The following is an 18,775-nucleotide window of genomic DNA, read 5'->3' as shown; positions in this document are numbered from 1 at the left end:
AGAGATTTTGTTGAAAGGGTATCAGAAGCTTGCACAACTGATAGGAGGCTGTACACCACATATGGAAATGGACAAACGAAGTTTTTCTCCTTGTATAAAACTGACATTTTTCCACTTAGACACAATTAAGCTAACATACTCACTGCCTTACATGTTTGACCATTAATTATTTTCTTTTTCCTTAGTTTAAGTCAGAGATTACTGTATTATAGCTAAGAAAACTATAAGATGGTATCTGACTTCTAAAAATATGATTCCATTGAAATAATGCTGGGTGTCAATCCTTTATAGAGACTGGTTCTCTATTATAATGCTGTTGAAAACTACATCCAGTTGAGGCGACTAAGTCTTCTAAATATATCATTTCTGCAGTGTAATCTAGTTGGAAAACAGGCAAAATTGTTACAATGGCTTATCTGGGATAACAATTTAAGGTCCTTAAATAATGGGCAAAGCTTGCAGGAGCCTACATTTGACTACTGGAATACTGACTACTTAAAAGTATGGACTTATGAATTCTGCCTTCATTTATGAAAAATGGACAAAAGAATGTCATGTCTTTCAGATAATTCATAGATGATGACAAAGAAAATAATTAAAAATAATTCCCCCCAACAATTTAATTATAAATGGCACCGGTAAAATAAAAGTGCTTAATGAAGGTAATAAAATTTAACTCACAAGCCCACATGACACCATCATAACAGATGATGTATGTATATTATAGATATTTGTAGCACAATATAAAAATGCAACAAGATCCCATGTTAAAGATTTGGGACTTACTCTGCACTTTTATGCTCTAGGAATTCAGATGGGTTAGTCACTGGATGCAGGATGGGCCAGGTTTCCAGGTGCTGGGTTTATATCTAACACCATTCTCCTCTATTGTACATGTTCTGGCTTGTGTTATCTTGACTTGGGTTTAATGATGTCTGGCAACAAACCTTACCCATAATAAAGTTTGGCTAGGATGACTGTCAAAAAAAAAAAAAAAAATTCCCCCAAATAGGTAAGGCAATTCATATATTTAAAGGCAGTTGAGTCAATATAAACCACTCCAGGAACCTCACTCTTTACATTGTACATAGATAAGTAACAATCATTTCTGATTCTGAATTGTGTCCTCATATTATTGATGCCACTTATGACTTGATGCTTGGTTTTTTCCGATACATATTTACTTATGCAACCCTAACCTTTCTTATCAGTCAGAAGTGTGTTCAGCTGTAACAGAAACCTGACAAACAGTGGCTTAAAGAAGAAATTATTATTTATTGCACCATGGCCTCTGGGAGTAAACAGTCCAGGAACCAGACTGTTTTCCTACCTGCATATCTTTAGCATATACATTTTCTTCCCTTTGGTCATAAGATGGCTATTGTGCCTTCGGGCATCAGTTTATGTTCTAGACAGGAAAGATGAGGAAGGAAAAGCAAAATATGCTTGCCAAAGGAATCTGTCTACTTTTACCAGAAAAAAAGGCTTCTTAAAAGCCTCACTCAATAGACTTTCTTTGACACCTCAGTGGCTAGAACTGGGTTACGTAGCCACTGAAGGCTGATGAGAGTTTGAGGAGTTCCTGTTTACAATTGTGTATACTGCTACCCTTAAAACCCCTGGGATTCTATTACTGGGTCAGAAGGACAGACTTAATATTATATAGACAATTAGCACTGTTTGCCACAATTCTGCAATGCTAGATGAGAACTATGGTCTTTACAGGGTTTGCACTATTTCTTCATGTTCCCTGCTCTAAATGCCCAGAGCAATGACAAGCTGCGTCATGAATTATGACAATTGTATGCTACCTTGTACAATGCACTAGTTTTTAAAAATATATTTAGACTCATCATCCCATAAGTCCTTGAAACTGAGTGTCAAATTTTATAATACTTCTGTATCATATAAACATGATATTTGATTTATTGATGAATTTATTCATGAACTTATCTCAATACTATTCTCTAGGAGAAGTAAATAATAGCTTATCATTGTTGCTCTAGAAGTGATTTCATTCTTGACTATTCCCTATGCAATCTGGACATTCTCTAAATTGCTTTAAGTCTTACCAGCTCTCTACTATATTCCCTAAACTTATAGCTTTCCTAACAACATTACAACAATAAAATAAATGAGACAAACACTGTCCCACAGTATAACAAAGGTCTTAAGGAGTCAGGTATATTTTAAACTAACTATAAATTTAGCACCGAAATAACCAAGGTACAAATCAATTAAGACAACTATTTTGCATCTCTTTCTATCTTGCTTTTCCCTCTCAAACATATTTTCCAGTTAGGAGAAATGAAACAGACCAAATGCAGAGCCTTCAAGAAATAGTGCAACTTTCTCAACAAATAAGGGCTCCCTTCACTATACTGTCTCTTTTAAAAACATCTTTACAGTTATCTTTTCTTAGACATGAGTGTGGAGAAAACTACTGGTCTAAAATGAAGCTCTCTAGCTCAAATAAATGGTTATTTATTAATTTATGGACATGCATTTTTTCACTAAAATGTTGTACATGCCATAAAATATGTACTATTTAAAGAGTGAGGCTAATAAATTGAATAATGCTTCACTACGTTTGAAAATCTTGGTTTAGTACTTTGTGATATACTGATTTGGGTCTAGATGTACTTTAACACTTGGTTTTGATGGCTGTAAGAGATATCTCAAAATAATACATAGATGACATCTGAAACACAGCATAGTTAACTCTACTTAGTAAACCATGAGGCTCGTTTTTCAGTTTCACCCACAGGATAAGTTCAGTGAAATTTTGAAAACATCGAATTATTATGTGACACTAACACTCTGAAACAGTTGCAGTCTTTTATAGTTAGGTTTGGTGTTTTGGGGAGATGGGAGAAGAAGCAAGAGGCCAGATCACAGAGAACCCCAGAGGCCACTGCCATTTCCTCTGAGTGACATGGGACCATTTCAAGGTTTTATGCAGAGAAGCGATAAAATCTGACTGAAGTATGAAAAATGACTTTGCAGTGTGAGAGCAGAGGTAAAGGTCCTAGTTAGGGGGCTTGTGAAGAAAGCCAGGCAAAAGCTGATAGTGGCTTAGCCACTGGTGACAGCAATCGAGGTGGTTAGAATTTGGATATATTTTAAAGATATAATTCCCCATACATACAGGGATAGAGGGAGGCAGAAGTAACTGTTAAAGTTTTAGCTTCAATATTATTCTGCTGGAGGGTACTCTGATCCATGAGAACTTCATTTAGGCCCCATTCCGTGTGCTTCTACAGCACCCTGTCCCACTTTTCTCTCAGCACTCTCACATGGTGGCACATCCCGGCTTTCCCCATCTCCTTCTGGGATCTAATCTTTGGCAGTGTAGGAATCATGTCTATCTTACTTAGAGTACATATTTAGCATGTAAATGTTGAATTAGCTTTTGTTATGAGTGAAATGAATAAGTAAAATCATTACAAAAGAACTCAATAACACTGTTGGCCATAAAGATATTGGGAAATTCTTCCTCGGTCTAAGACTGTACAAAATCTTCTTTTTCAACAGTGGTACATCACCCACCAATTCTATAAAATAGTTCATCATCACCTATATTTTATTAAGATCTATTGTGGTTAAACAATAGTATCTTCTTTAGCAAATGGCCATAGCTCTTAAAAGACTTTATGAAGCATATCTAGTATTTTTCACAGCCTAATGCATGAAAAATTCATAAGAACTTAAAGTATGTATGAGAATTGCTATGACTGATTTTATTTTATTTTATGTGTCATCCCTGTGCAGAGGCCATGCTAATCTTCTCTGTGTCATTCCAATTTTAGTATTTGTGCTGCTGAAGCAAGCACTGATTGATTTTATTTTAAATGTGAGATTGGCCAGACCATTTACTATTAGATACTAATTGATAGAGTGTAAAAATAAGACAACTACAGCTTCAGGGATGGGAGTGGGGAACAGTCCTGTCCTGACTGTTGATAATGCAGTTCATATCTCTTTGGAACAGATCCACTGACAATCTGGTATTAAGTTTTTGCTCAGTTTTGTACAATATATACATATTCTGGGAAAACTTCTTGAAGCAGAGCTTTAGAAGCCTAAATTAAAGAGTAGCATATGATTCAAAACCTGGTAATGGTATCCATTAATTACCTTAGCTCTTTACATACTCTTTGTGCTTGCTATGTATGAGCCTAAGAAAAGAACTAATACCTTATCACTAAAATAGTTTTTGTCAGAAACCTTGAAGCAAAGAAGATAAGTATCTAAAATGAGCAGAACCCTCATGAGACACGGGATGTCACATACTCTGTGTCAAAATCCCTTTGCATCACCTGCTTAGAAGGGAATTACAAGTGTACTTAGCCAATGGGGCATATCTCTTAAACTTCTCAGGGTGGTTTTTACCATGCTGAGTTTACTGCATCAAAGGACTGGTTTTCAACTGTATAGGTACAGACACCAGATTGGCCAAAACACCAAGCACAGATCTTTCTCTCACAAGAAGACTTACAGTAACTCAAGTTCACAAGACTGTCTATAAAAATGTCCTATATTGCAAACAAATCACAATCAGAAAGCTGCCTAATAAATAGAGGGTCTAATGGTGTTAGATTACTTAAATGTTTAATGGCATTTCTTCATTCATGAAACAAAATTGTTTTGAACATCTGTTATGTGTCAGGTTTATTCTTTTTTTTTTTTTTTTTTTAAAGATTTTATTTATTTACTTGACAGAGGTCACAGGCAGGCAGAGAGGCAGGCAGAGAGAGGAGGGAGCAGGCTCCCCGCTGAGCAGAGAGCCCAATGCGGGGCTCAATCCCAGGACCCCAGGATCATAACATGAGCCAAAGGCAGAGGCTTTAACCCACTGAGCCACCCAGGCGCCCCTGTCAGGTTTATTCTGAGACACTGAGAATATAGTGGTGAACAAAATAAATGAGGTCCTTTCTTTCTTGGAGCTTATACTTTAGGGAGGGAGGCAAACAACATGGATTTTGGTCTTGTTTTTTTATTGATGTGTTGCTAGTACTTAAGAGCACTGGCTTGTACACATTAGGTGCCTGATAATATTTAATTAATGAAGAAATAATGCAATGTAACTATTAAAATAGTTTCAGATAATGATATGGACTAAGAAGAAAATAAAACAGGGTCATGACATGGTAAAGTAAGATTAGTAGGAGAGAGGGTAGCTTGCCTAGATTGGTTGGTATGCAGCAGATTAAATTACTATTTGGCAACTATTAACCCATTCCTTTCCCCCACCTCCATGGGAGCATCAGTTTCCCACTCCATTGTTGTTGAATTTGACTGCGCAACATGCTTGGCCTCACAGTGGGTAGAATGTACTTCTCTACCTTTTGATCTTGGGCTTGGCCATGTGACTTGCTTTGGTCCACAAGATGTCAAGAGGTGACACAATCAGAAACTTCCCACGTTTGTGCGTTTGGGTTTTTCCCTCTTACACTTGTGCCACTGATATAAGAAGAACATGACCTGGATAGCCCATCTAGATAACCTCTGAGTTCTGGAAACTCTGTTCAAGTGCTTTAGTTTCTTTTACTAAATTAAAAAACTTTGATTCTTGAATGTCTATGCTATTTTGCTATTTTCATTAATCTGTTGACTGCTAATGTCAGGGTCTTAAATATAAAAGAAATATGAGTGAACAAGTTGCATTTTGGTGGGAGAGTTGAAAGGAAGGAATTTTTACTAACTATGAAAGTACACAATAAAAACAGGTAGATATAAAACTTCTTTTTTTTTATTAACAGGATTTTTTAGTAATTTAACCACTAAAATCAACTAAGAGCAGAAGGAAAGCATGTTTGTTTAGTCCAGTGGCTAAGCTCCACCCCAGACAAGAGATTTTCATTTTCAACACATGATACATAAGAAAAGGAAAATGTGAACCACAGGAATGGAATAAATATTGAGGACAAAAGCAAAGTGTTGAATATATTATAGTCACACTAAATCTTAAGTGAATAAGCACTCTAAACTATAAAGGAAAAACTAAGCAACAAAATTATTTTATATGCCAAATGTCCCCACAGATGAATAAAAAGCAGACATTAAAATTCTTGTAAAATGGCAAAGAAATTATGATTAATATGTTCCTGGTACAAGGTAATGATCACATTATACATGCAAAAAATATGAAAATATGAAAAATCTTGGTGACAAGAGCAATGGGATCATTTAATGAATTAATCCCAATGTGCACTGAATGTTGGATATAGGATTTATCTGAAAATATTGTACTTCAACTCAAATGTTCAGAAAATTATCTACATTGGAAAACATTATCTGGAAAAGACGCGAATGGATTGGAGGAATCTAACTTTGAAACTTACTAGCATAATAATGTTCTGACGCAGCCAGATTTTGAGCAGCCATAATTTTCTCCAGGCCAGAATCTCAGAGAAAGATAGAAGTAAAAGGGACCAGGGAAAATAGACCCAACAAAACCTATATCCTTATTACATAGTTAAGGATTAAAGACTCTCCTTTTTCAGACTTAGAATATACATGGCTTAATTTGATAAAAAAAAAAAAAGTACTTTGCTGTCTAGTTTCTTATTATTTCTTCCATTTTACACTTAGAGATGAAAAAAATAGAAGAGGTCATAGATAACAGGAGAAAATGGGAGAGGATGCAGAAGAAACAGATCCACTGATAAGAGCATGAGAGCAAAGATGTTTCTGAAGACACAACAGACAACTGAAATTTAATGTAGGTGAATTCAGTAAAGAGACAAGTGAGTCAAGTTCTTTCTACTTTAGGAATCTTTGTGGCCATCACTCTACAAAAACAAGTACTATACTTATGTATATATGTACGATGTTCCTAAATTACCAAAGGTAAAATTGTCGGTTAGCTTAAGAACAATAACTTAATCACTAAAACTTAAAAAAAAAAAAAAATCTACTTATACATACCTTCTAAAACTATCTATTTTTAGCATAAGTACACGGAATAAAAACCTTATCTATTCAAAATACTGCATATCCTCGGCACAGTGTCACATCATCTGGGCCTAACTGTAGAAACCTCAGATTATTTGAGAAAGTATGAAATTGTGGTGGCCAAGTGGCAAACCTTCTACAACATGTCTGATGAACCTGGCGACTGCTAAAGTCCTGTTTTAGTAAGAATGAAACCCATGTAGTTTGACTTCAAAGGATCAGATTTAGAATTAGCCATGAGACTAAAAAGCTGGAAAAATATTTCTACAGTAACCATAGCAACTTGGAAAAAATTCCCAAAATATGGAGTGGCCATTTGTAATGCTCCGTGATTTTTGATACCCTTCCTGTGTTTGGTGAATTTCTAGCCTTATGAGGTATGACTCCCCTAGGTAAAACCCAGACAACACAGTTATCTATCCTGCTCTATTCCCGGGGCTCTGCTAATCAGAGTCAACCGTAATGGACTTTGATTCAGCAGAAAGAGATGAAGGAAGCTCTGTATAGCATCCATTTTGCTCACAAGGATGAGACACATTCAGCTGTTAGCTACTGCAATGGTTGCTTTAAGCAACAGGCTCTTAGAGTGCTTGATGGGAATGTCACAGCAAAGGGGGACTTGTTTTTGAGCAAGTTTTGTGGTATAGTTTTGGTATTGTTTCTAGAAGCTTAACCTTGCCCCTGGTTCTCTAGCTCTCAACACTTTGGTCAACTAGTCAATTTCCTTTTAATGACCTTTTTTTTTTTTTACTGCTTAACTAGCCAGAGACAGTTTCTACTGTTGAAGAGGAAAGCCCTGGTTGATACTAAATGGCTACTAAGAGTGGCTGAAGGCACTTTAGCCTCAGGAAAAAATCAGAAACATCTATGGTTAGTTCTGGCTCTCTAAGGGCTCTAATATTCCAGCCGGTTTCTGAAAGAGGAAAAAAAAAAGTCAAATCAAGTCTGGAAGCCTGCAGTAGCAAAGTAACAAAGTTTTAACTACAGTCACTTGAAATAAAGGGACCAATGAAGGCAAGACTTCAGAAGATCCAGTGGCTACTAACATGGAACAACAATATAAAGAGCATGAAGAAGACACGATTCTTGACCTGCTTCTAATTCCACAGCACATCTTTTTAAGAAGATAACAAAATGTTCACAATTCCAAATTCTCAGTTCAAGGCAAAAATCACAGCCAAGAGCTATTCCCTAATATTTCCGGGGAGGGGAAAGGCAGCATCAGCCAACAATACTGTCTACCTTTTACAGACCAGGAGTGTTCCTAGGTCTCACTGCTTTCAGTGTAGACAGTGGGATGCTCAGGTGGCCGACCTCAGGCAGATAAATTTAGATCCAAGAGGCAGGAGGAGAAGGTTACTGTTCTTGTTAGGAGAGTTAAGTTGTAATCAGAATGCTCTGGCCTGCTCTGACCATCGGTTTTGGCTACTGGATCAAATGATCCATATACCAGATAGGCATCCAAAAAAATCCCAACTTAATAAAATTATAATATATCTGGGTTTAAGGCAGAGAGGCCTGACTTGAGCCACACAACAAAAATTTGTAATGTCTATTCCAATTTCTAGTCCTAAGTCACTTTGCAGATGCAGAGCTCCAAGTTCCTGAAGACACGAATCATAATGACATGACAGGCGTAAACTGCAAACTCTCAGCTTGGCCTTTTGCATCAACGTAATTGCACCACAGGAGGGAAAGACCAGGTCTAGGGGGCACTGTTGTACAACAGCTCTGAACTAACTCTAAAAGACGGGGAACCCAGAACACCACTATGGACTAGTGGTCAGAAAGGGTGATTGTGGGAATCAAACGACCAGTGGGAGGAATTTTAACCTGAAGGTGCCCCCCATCCAGCCCACTGGAACCTTAAACACATGGAGTATGGAGCTGGCACTGGGGAAGGAGAGGAGATGGCAAGAGGCTTCATCAGAGAGCCGTCTCATACGCAGCCACTCCTGCAGACGCACATTCTTACCTAGCGCTCAGCGCCAGGTACACGGCTATTTCATCTGCACCTGGACTATTTCCTTCTTCCCTAATAGAGAGAGAACACCTGCAACAGCTGTGTTCATAGAGCAATAAATCATTTCCTCTTAGGGTTATACAAATTACTTGGCTCTGAACCACAGTACATTTCACAAAGACCCGTACTGTCTCACCAAAACACAGGACTACAATGATGACATTACATCTCCAGGACCTGGAAAGCAGGAAGTGACAAGTATTCAAGCTCCTTTGTGCAGACACGTAACACACAGCTCTAAGTCCAACATGCGTGGAGTGAGGGGGGTAGTTTCATCATTATGAAAACAGCAGAGCTACACCGTGGTGAAGTTTCTGAGGGCCCCATGATCTTGGGCACGTCAGGATAACCTCTACGAAGGTACATGACTGACTGTACCTCCTGCCACTAAGAAAGAAGCATGGTGGTATGTGGGTTTTTTTGAAAATAATCTATATCCCACTGGGAATTTTGCTTTGTGATCTACTTATGCAGTAACCTGAAATATGCTGAGTGAGCACTAAAGGACAGAGGAGCCCTTCCTAGTTAATCCCGGCTACAGAACATCGACCTGGCCTTTGTGACCAACAGATTCAATGGATTTAGAACTGTCATAATTTTATCACAGTACTAGATAGAGCCTGGGGCAAATTCTGATGGAGGAATCCCAGCAGAGATCGCTAAGGTTTTGGAGCAAAGTCATCAGGCAGGAAACGTGTCCCTTTTCTATTAGAGTCTGTGCATCAGACTGCAAACAATAAATGTGACCTGATCTGCCCTAAGTCAGCTTGGTTTAGCTGATTCACTGAACGGTTCAATCAGGCATGCTCAGGAGTAGGCCATATGAAGTGACTGTGACACACATGGAATGAGACTTGAGAACCTGAAGAGACTTGAGAAAGAAAAAGCAGAAGTTCTACGCTCAGAATCACTTACTCTCAGAATTACTTATTCTCAGCTACACCCGCCTTGTGGTAGGTTGCTACAAGAGACTCTAGGCCATTCCCTTTATGAACACATTTTATTTTTATAAGGGACAGCTGAAGTATTTTGTTATTATTTTACTTAATGTTACTGTTAATATGGGTAAGTATGGAAGAACGGTATATTTTAAAGGTTAGGTTTAAGTAATGACAAAGGGTATAAGCTGATATTGAATAACCAAGCAATAAATGATAGCATACATTTGCCATATTTTCTTATTTTGGCATTTTGTGAAAGCCCTTAACATATCGGGGGATATTCTATCCTTACAAGTTTGGTCACCTCAAGGTAGAATGCCTAAAGAGTATTTCTTAGCTTCTTTTTTGTACCCAGCATACAGGCAATGTGATCAAAGGCCTACCAATCAGGGTTACCCCCATGCTTCAAGAAAAATAAACAGCCTGATGAATGAAACTCTGTAAGGGACCCTCTTAACTGGTGAAGGTTGGAGGGAGAGACTTTCGTTTTAGGGGCCAAAAGCTAGAGGCTGTGAGATGCAGCGGTGTTAGGTGGGGGAGGAAAAGCAATGAATTGGGAGGGGGCATATGGTGGGTCAGCAGCATCAATGGGATCTTCTCATTAGGTCAGTTCTATGTCATGCTTTTGGGCTTTCCTTTTGAAAGCTGAGCTTACAAGCCTACTTCTTCCATCCCAATAACCTCTTAATAAATAAACTCCTTTTATGTCTAATCGGTTAGAGTCAAACTCTATTGTACAAAATTAGGAATTCAATCTGAAGTTAAAAAATACACACTTTTCCAACAGACCAACAACCTGTCACATATTTATAGGATCTTAATTAGGTTAATCTTAAACTCTCTGCTAAAGGATGCAATGATAAAAATTAGTTCTTAAGAGGGTAAATTCATGTGAATGTTGAAGCTTTATGTATAAAACTAAGAATTATGGAATGTCATGCATGGAAACTCAGCTGAACCAATCAATAATGAGGAGAATGAATGAAAAACTTCTAGGAAAAGAATATAGGATAATAAATATCTTTAAAAAGAGAAATAAGATGAAGAGATATACAATGGTACATCAATCCCACAGAAAGAAAAGTAAAATTATGTCTTGTCTATCCATTTAATATTCTTAATTTAAAAAATAAGAAAAATTGTCTGACAATTTACTCTAAGACTAAGTCAGACATGTGATTCACCCATAATTGAATGGATTTCATTCAAAAATAATGTGATGATGATAATAAATGATGTATCTGTTTCCTCTCTGTTACAGACTCGAGTTCACATGTATTAAATAATTGGACTTCCTTTAAAGAGTGAGCACAAAGCTTCCAAAGCAAGACAGGAGCACAGAGAGGTCATGTCAGTGCATATGAATCAGCAATGAACAGAATGTCAAGGAGGTTTTCTCTGTTTTCATATGAGAAGAAAAATACCGCATCTCTTAGAAAATGATTTTTTCATGCTGTTTCCAAGGCACTATTAGTTACAAACCAAATTGTTATTTTTGCTATTTTTTCCAAGGAAAGAACTGATGGCAGAGGAGATACATATGATGGAAAACTATATAACAAATCAAGTACTTTAAATGTAACAACTACCAAGTGTCTTTTAGTAATAATACAATCTCCTTTGTACTGAAAGAGATTTTGATAAAGAAAGGAAGAAAACAGTCATTTTAGAAGTTTCAGTTAAAAAACAGCACATGAAAAATAATTCATCTTTTAACAATTTATACATCTGAAAAAAGTCAAAGAATGGGAAGCAACAGATATTCATAAATATGCAGGATAATATAAAGAACATTAACCTATTATGGAGTAAACCTACACAACCCTATAATTTCTATGATCCAACTGTTTAAAGTATACAGAGAAAGTCATTATATTTGTAAATGTTTCATAAGATGCTCTTGTAGTAATATTAGTGCAAGACCCAGATGGTCATTGTTCAATCCTTGTATCTTTCTTGTAAATGACAGTATTTTCTTCTCTCTACCTAGCAAGATAGAATTAAGAATTGAGAGCCACTAAGAAGTATCAGAGAAGTAAATACAAGGATTATACAGCTTACCTCCATACTGAAATAGAATCAAATGAAATTTAAAGAAAATATCATCCGCGCCAACATAACTTCAGAATTTAACAAAACTGGTTTTGAAAAAGCTTATGTTGGGATCATGACTCCGTTTTCTTAATTTGCTAAATAAAAAACTTGTTTGCAATAATGACTTGTATATTTGGATCTATTTTAAAGGACTGAAATAACTCTGACATGTTACTTTTGTTTCATTTTTAAAGGACTGAAATAACTCTGACATGTTACTTTTGTTTTATTTTTTCATTCCTAGAGGAAGTATAATTTAAGGGAGTTTGGCATTAGCCTGTATGTGAGTAGAAATGTGTACTAATTCCAAGAATATGCCCATAAGGACTTTAATGAGAACTAAAATGAATAGGCTAAAGGTTTTAGTTTTAAACAGTGTTAACATAAACTTTAAATACAGTTAACACTATGTTTAAAACCAAAAAGATAAAAGAGATAATACTACCTAGAATAGTAAAGTTAGAGTGGTTTTCAAAAAGGCAAGACAAACTTATTGTTACCTTATCACTGCTATTATATAAGCTGGTGGTGGTTTTAACTTCATAGCCCAATTCATGCATGCTTAAAACCTCATTTTAAGACTTTGTCAATCTTTTATCACCACCTAATGTTTCCTAATAAAATCAGGAAAATACAAGTCCTGTTTTTTATGTAAATCTAAACTTTAAAACCCTGTGGGAATGAAATAATATTTAAAATAATCTAAGCCAGGAGTCTTTGCTAGGGTACTCAAAAGTTCACGGCATGAGGTGCTGGGTGGCTCAGTTGGTTAAGCCTCTGTCTTAGGGTCGGGTCAGGGTCCCAGGGTTCTGGGATCAAGCCCCACATTGGGCTCTCTAATCAGCGGGGAGCCTGCTTCCCTCTCTCTGCCTGCCTCTCTGTCTACTTGTGATCTCTCTCAAATAAATAAATAAAATATTTTTTTTTAAAAAACATTCATGACAGGTGAAAAATCTACTTAAAATTAAAAAAAAAAAAATCTACTTAAGAGTAAGTTACAAGTTGTATGCAATACATAATTGCAATTTCCTAAGTGAGGTGTGTGTGCCTGCATACTCTCCAGGTTTTTCTGCTTTTCTTCCTAATTTGTCTGGATGGAGCTGATTCCTCTAATTTATCTAGATGAAGCCTGTACAAGTAGAAAGATGTATTAAAAGCCTGCCAATGGAGAAACTGACAATCCTAGAACAGTGTCTAAAAAATAATATGTAAAGAAAATTATCTAACCAGACTTCAGTACTGTTACTGGGGAATCTCCCTACATGATTTGCAGTCAGACAGAACCAAGCTAAAAAGCTTAATTCTTTTTTCTACTGATCTTGGGCAGTTATCAAATATCACTCTCAATTCTCCTTGTCCGTAAAGTGCAGATATTATTTAGGGTTGTTTTGACGATAATGTGAAATAGTGTAAATAAAGCAGCTACTGTGGTATTTTGGACAAACTTGGCACTCATTAATGGTTGTTGTTTAGTATTGTTTTCTGATATGGAACATTTTATGTCAACAACCTAGATTCCGTCCAAGTTGAACATTTTTACATATTCTTTTAATAGTAAGATCATATTAAGATCGCCTTTTCTGTGTTTCTACATTATTGAATTCCCACAGTAACTTTTTCTTCAGCTGAACAACCTCAGATCTTTCAAACTCCTTCTCCTAGGTTATATCCTCAATAGCTCACTCTAAGAACCCTGATTTCCATGAAAATACCAATATTTTTTCCTAAATATGGAACTCAAACTGGGCATAGTTCTACAGTGAAAACACCATAAGAGAAGAAGATAGTAGGAGAATGTGGGCTCCTGTTTTCAGGATCTTTTCTTTATTATTGGGTATCTCATGCCCTTCCAGTTCTCTTAGCTGTGTTGGGGCTGTACCTCTTCACTGGTCCTAACTACTATGGGCTTTGATAATCCTCTTTGGATACTGGCTTTCCCCCAGGCAGCACAATGAAACTGCCAGTTTAAAGAAGTTGACAAGGCTAGTTGGTGTGATGCATAGGAAAGAGTACAGGATAAAGGACAGGAAAATTCAAGTCTTGACGATACTATTTACTAGAAGAAACCTTGGAAGAGTCAACATCTCTACCAACTCTTTTTTAATTTTCTGGTTTGTAAAAGCAGCATAAGAATGATGCAATTGATTATATGAATCAAAGAGTATATGTAAAAACCTTTATAAAATTTAGTTGCTAAATAAATATTCTATTATTGTTATTATTATTATTGATACAAGGGTGTAAGCTCTCATTATCTCATTTATCTCACCACAGTCCTCAAACTATTAAAGATGTTCAACATTTCTTTAGAGAATGGAAAAACACTTAGACCAACTTCAGAGTACACAACCTAGGTCGGAATAGCAAGGGCACACTCAGAAGCGTGCTGTGTAGATAACTGGATTGATCCAAGATGTTGGCCATTGGGAATACCCCTTTGCCCCTCATTTCTTTCTAAATAGTTAATAGTTGTGGCTGGAGCAGCACAGCGAGGGCAACTGGAGACCCTTCATAAATAGCACAGGAATGACTAAATGCTTTTTAAGTTCTAAAATTGGCTGAAGGGTAAATCAACATAAAATTTCCATCCCCACTGCCCCCAACAATCTGAACTTAATGAAACAAGACATTCTAGAATTGCAACCAAAAGGTATACCAAGAATTTAGAAATGGACTTTTTAATAAAAATCTTTATAAAATTAGCTTATTTCTATAAGGGATTAAATCCTTTGGTTTCTCACATACTATTAACCACCTTTTTTTTTTTTTTTTAAACCATATAGCCTAGTCCATATTTTAGTTTCCATCCAACCAAAATAAAGAAAATCCCATCCTTGATCATCCTAGTCTTAAACAATCTTCTGGATTTCTATTGCAATTATGTCAGCATAATGCTTTTGACCTTTATCCAAGCACTCCATATATTATTGTGTTTACTATTGCTTTAAGCTATTATTTTGTCTTTACATAGTTACTTAATATGTCTTTATACTTTCCTTCCAAAACAAGAATTTTAGCTTTTTAAAGAACTTGTTATTTCTGGTCCTCCACTGCTATCTGATATGATAGATACCACACAGTGCCATACTGCTAACAAAACAGAAACATGGGTCCCCGTTACCCTCTTGTTCTTAGCTTTTTAACCTGAAATTTTCATTTCTGACCTATTCACAAATTCTTGTCCCTATTCTTTATTGTTGCATCTTGCCCACAGAGCTAGACTGCTGGTTAACAGCTCAGAGCCAGACTACCACTTTCTAGTTTTATGACTTGTGATCATGAAATATTCTTGAGAGTAATGTGCACGCATACACTCTCTCTCTCTCTCACACACACACACACTATCCTTAGACTAGTGCCTGGAATCATCATTTCAATTTTGAGGTCTTTGAAATTAGTGCTTCCTCTAGGTCTGACCTCTGGTTTTCCTTCTGGGCCAGTTGCTCATCATTTATATTATGAGTAAAAGCTTTTACATTCTGAGTAAAAGCTTCAGTTGGTATGACCCATCTCAAAAATGATACCTAACTTACAGACCTGCAGTGATAGTATAGCCATCAAGTGTGTCAATTCTGAACTGCCATAATCTATGACTCAAAACGGACACTTTGATTTTGTTGATCTGTCCTTGATTGAATCAATTCTTACCACCATCTAAATGGAGAAAAGTCATCTGAATATTTAAGAAAAAGTTAAAACCTTTCAGTGAAGAATAAAGCAAATTGTCATTGTGATCATTTAAGAAGTGACTGAATTATTTAAATGAATACTTTAAATTACTACACAGATAAACATTTTTAGACACTAAATGACCCCAACACAAGTATTTACACTTACTGTATTTTGATTTAGAAATTTTGTTTTTCTTTAAACAGAATGCTATCCCCCAAACAGCTGAAGGTCACATTAATTACTGTACCTAATTAGTTCTTATGTGTACATACATAAATTGTCATTTTATTTTTTTTTTTTTTAATTTTTTTTTTTTTTTAAAGATTTTATTTATTTATTTGACAGACAGAGATCACAAGTAGGCAGAGAAGCAGGCAGAGAGAGAGGAGGAAGCAGGCTCCCCACTGAGCAGAGAGCCCGACGTGGGGCTCGATCCCAGGACCCTGGGATCATGACCCGAGCCGAAGGCAGAGGCCTCAACCCACTGAGCCACCCAGGCGCCCCTGTCATTTTAATTCTAAGTTGGAATGTATGTTATTTCCTGACAGAGATACAATGGGCTTTGATGTAAGCATTAAGCTGTATCTATAATATCTTTTCAATTACCCCGCTGCTGAATGGAAATGATCACTAGTGACCTGCCTCACCAGAAACCACGGTTGTTCACGTGTCAACACATTTTTTCAAGGTTATGCTTATGCAACTGACTATGGCAAAATAAGGAAGAGGATCAAGAAGACTGTTAAAATATAAAGTGGAGAATGACAATAAATTTTTATTTTAAGGTATACTGTATGAAATAAGTTTTCAAAGATTTTAAGATGTAAAAAAAGGAAATAATTTTTTAAGAGTACATCTATATAAGCTAAAACACCTTTTAAAACCTATTCACCTCATTGGTTTCACTAATCCCTTCTGAATTAAGTTTTTTATTCTTTAAATTTAGAGAGGACAAATTAATTACCCAGTGAAATATCAACTGGCAAAATGATTTGCACTGGCTATTTCCAAATCTAAATGTCTTTCTATGTATTTGTTATCGTACCATTTGAAATGGATGAAATTTTAAAAATTTGATAGGTAAATTTTTTTTGTGGGTTAACCTGAAATACAGGTAGTATGGAGTAGGTTTAATTCCCTTTGGCATCAAAAAATGAAGTATGAATGGAAGGACAACAAGTACATGTGAGGCGTTATCGATTTTAATATGCCTTGGTCAGATAAAAGCATTTTCTTTTATGAGACCTAAACCCAAAGTTTTAAGGGCAGACACTTCTTGCCGAGGCAATATACAGCCTGCCCCAGAATGAGTATGAGTGAGTTAATTAGGCAATTAGTTAGAATGAAAATGAGGCAGAAGGCTGGGGAATGCCAGAAAGTGTCATTTTCCATACTAATGCACAAATAACATATAAAAGAATTAGTATGATGCAACTTATTTATGCCAAGAATTCAAAACTCCTCGAAAGATTTATCAGTTGTCAGGGAAAATGTTAAAAATAGTGCTGATAGATTTTAGAACTATAGAAACATCAGAGATCAGACGGTGCAACTTCCATATTATTAAGAGGAGAAAAGTAAGGCACCATAACATATTAAATAACTGTCTTGAGATCATGTTTAATTCAAATAACAAATTAATTCAAATAAATTAATTCAAATCACAAAGTTCATTTTGGCCAAATACTACCTTTTAATAATTAGTTTGAGATGCAAATACTCAAAAATATGTAGCAAAACTGGATTGAAAGAGTCCTTTTAAAATTAAGAAATTCTGACAATGCCTTGGCCACAAAAACTTTAAAGTGAAGATAACTGTTCCTTAGTTTTCTCTAAAGATCTAAATTAAAAGGATCCTCTAAAGTGAAGATTATTTTCCTGGAGGTGATTTAGAAAACACAGGCCATAATTCTGGTTCTTAAGAGGAAAAAATAATAATCTTTTATTACATTTGGACAAGATTTTATTTTTTAGGAATCACTGCTTGGCTGTGAGTAGTTGTTGCTTGCTGAATATTATTCACACTTCCTCCCTCATAGCAAGCTCATGTGTAACAGTCTTAACTTGTGGGATGGGTTGGAACACTCCATTCTAGCCCAAGGTCCATAGGTCATTAGAAACCACAAATTCCTCCTCCCTAGGGAGTGTCAAGGGATGTGGTCTTTGCTATATCATTTTTCTATAATCTCCTCTAGTCTAAAATACAGTTTATGCCAGGAGCGCCTGGGTGGCTCAGTCGGTTAAAGCCTCTGCCTTCGGCTCAGGTCATGATCCTAGGGTTCTGGGATCGAGCCCCACATCAGGCTCTCTGCTCAGCAGGGAGCCTGCTTCCTCCTCTCTCTCTCTGCCTGCCTCTCTGCCTACTTGTGATCTCTGTCTGCCAAATAAATAAATAAAATCTTTTAAAAAAATAAAATAAAATACAGTTTATGCCAGTGAGCACCAGATTTAATATATTATAATAATACCTTACCTGGTAATTAATACTGACAGAAAAAATCTTTCCCAGATTGGCACCTATGGAATTTCAACTGTCTAGTTACAATGAGGCATAATGAAAGAATACATATTTCAAAGGTCTGATAGGAAGAAATTTTCCCCACGAGATGATTTTGATGGTCTAGAACAGGAGTTGATAAGCTTTTCCCTAAAAGGGTCAGATAATAAATATTTTGCATTATATGGTCCTGATAGAATATCAAACTGGCCTGCTGCTGCATCACGAAACCAGTTAAAAAATTATACATAAGTGAATGGGTATGGCTGCATGTTTCAATAAAACTTTATTTACAAAAACAAGTAGCAACCAGTTTGAACCACAGGTTACAGTTTGCAACCTCTTACGCAGAATTGATAATGATTCAAGAGAGTTTGGACCAAAATTTAAATTTTAATAAAATAACAGTTATGGCCTTCCCAGTGAAAATCACTACACTTGAAGATACCCAGTTGACCTGCCTTTTGCCTCAGACAAATTAAATATATTTTAAAATCTTTTCAGCTTTTCCTATTTACCTCTTCTTTGGATTGTACAAATTATAATGAAGATTTCTAGATTTATTAAAAAAAATTAGACAATTTTGGGGGC

General features: G+C 36.1%; 1 protein-coding gene and 1 non-coding gene across 8 annotated transcripts in view; both read right to left on the bottom strand.

Moving 5' to 3' along the window:
* CCDC91 (coiled-coil domain containing 91) overlaps window positions 1-18,775 on the bottom strand; it is a 347,143-nt gene that overhangs the window by 70,792 nt on the left and 257,576 nt on the right. The gene's annotated exons all lie outside the window — the stretch shown is intronic.
* LOC131839986 (U6 spliceosomal RNA) lies at window positions 3,722-3,833 on the bottom strand. Its single transcript, XR_009357106.1, has one exon. It is a non-coding gene; the product is annotated as a U6 spliceosomal RNA (small nuclear RNA).

The sequence above is a fragment of the Mustela lutreola genome, chromosome 8 (genome assembly GCF_030435805.1).
Source record: "Mustela lutreola isolate mMusLut2 chromosome 8, mMusLut2.pri, whole genome shotgun sequence".
Classification (NCBI taxonomy): Eukaryota; Metazoa; Chordata; class Mammalia; order Carnivora; family Mustelidae; genus Mustela; species Mustela lutreola.
The sequence above is the reverse complement of the archived record's forward strand: the minus strand, read 5'-3'. Positions and strand labels throughout refer to the sequence as shown.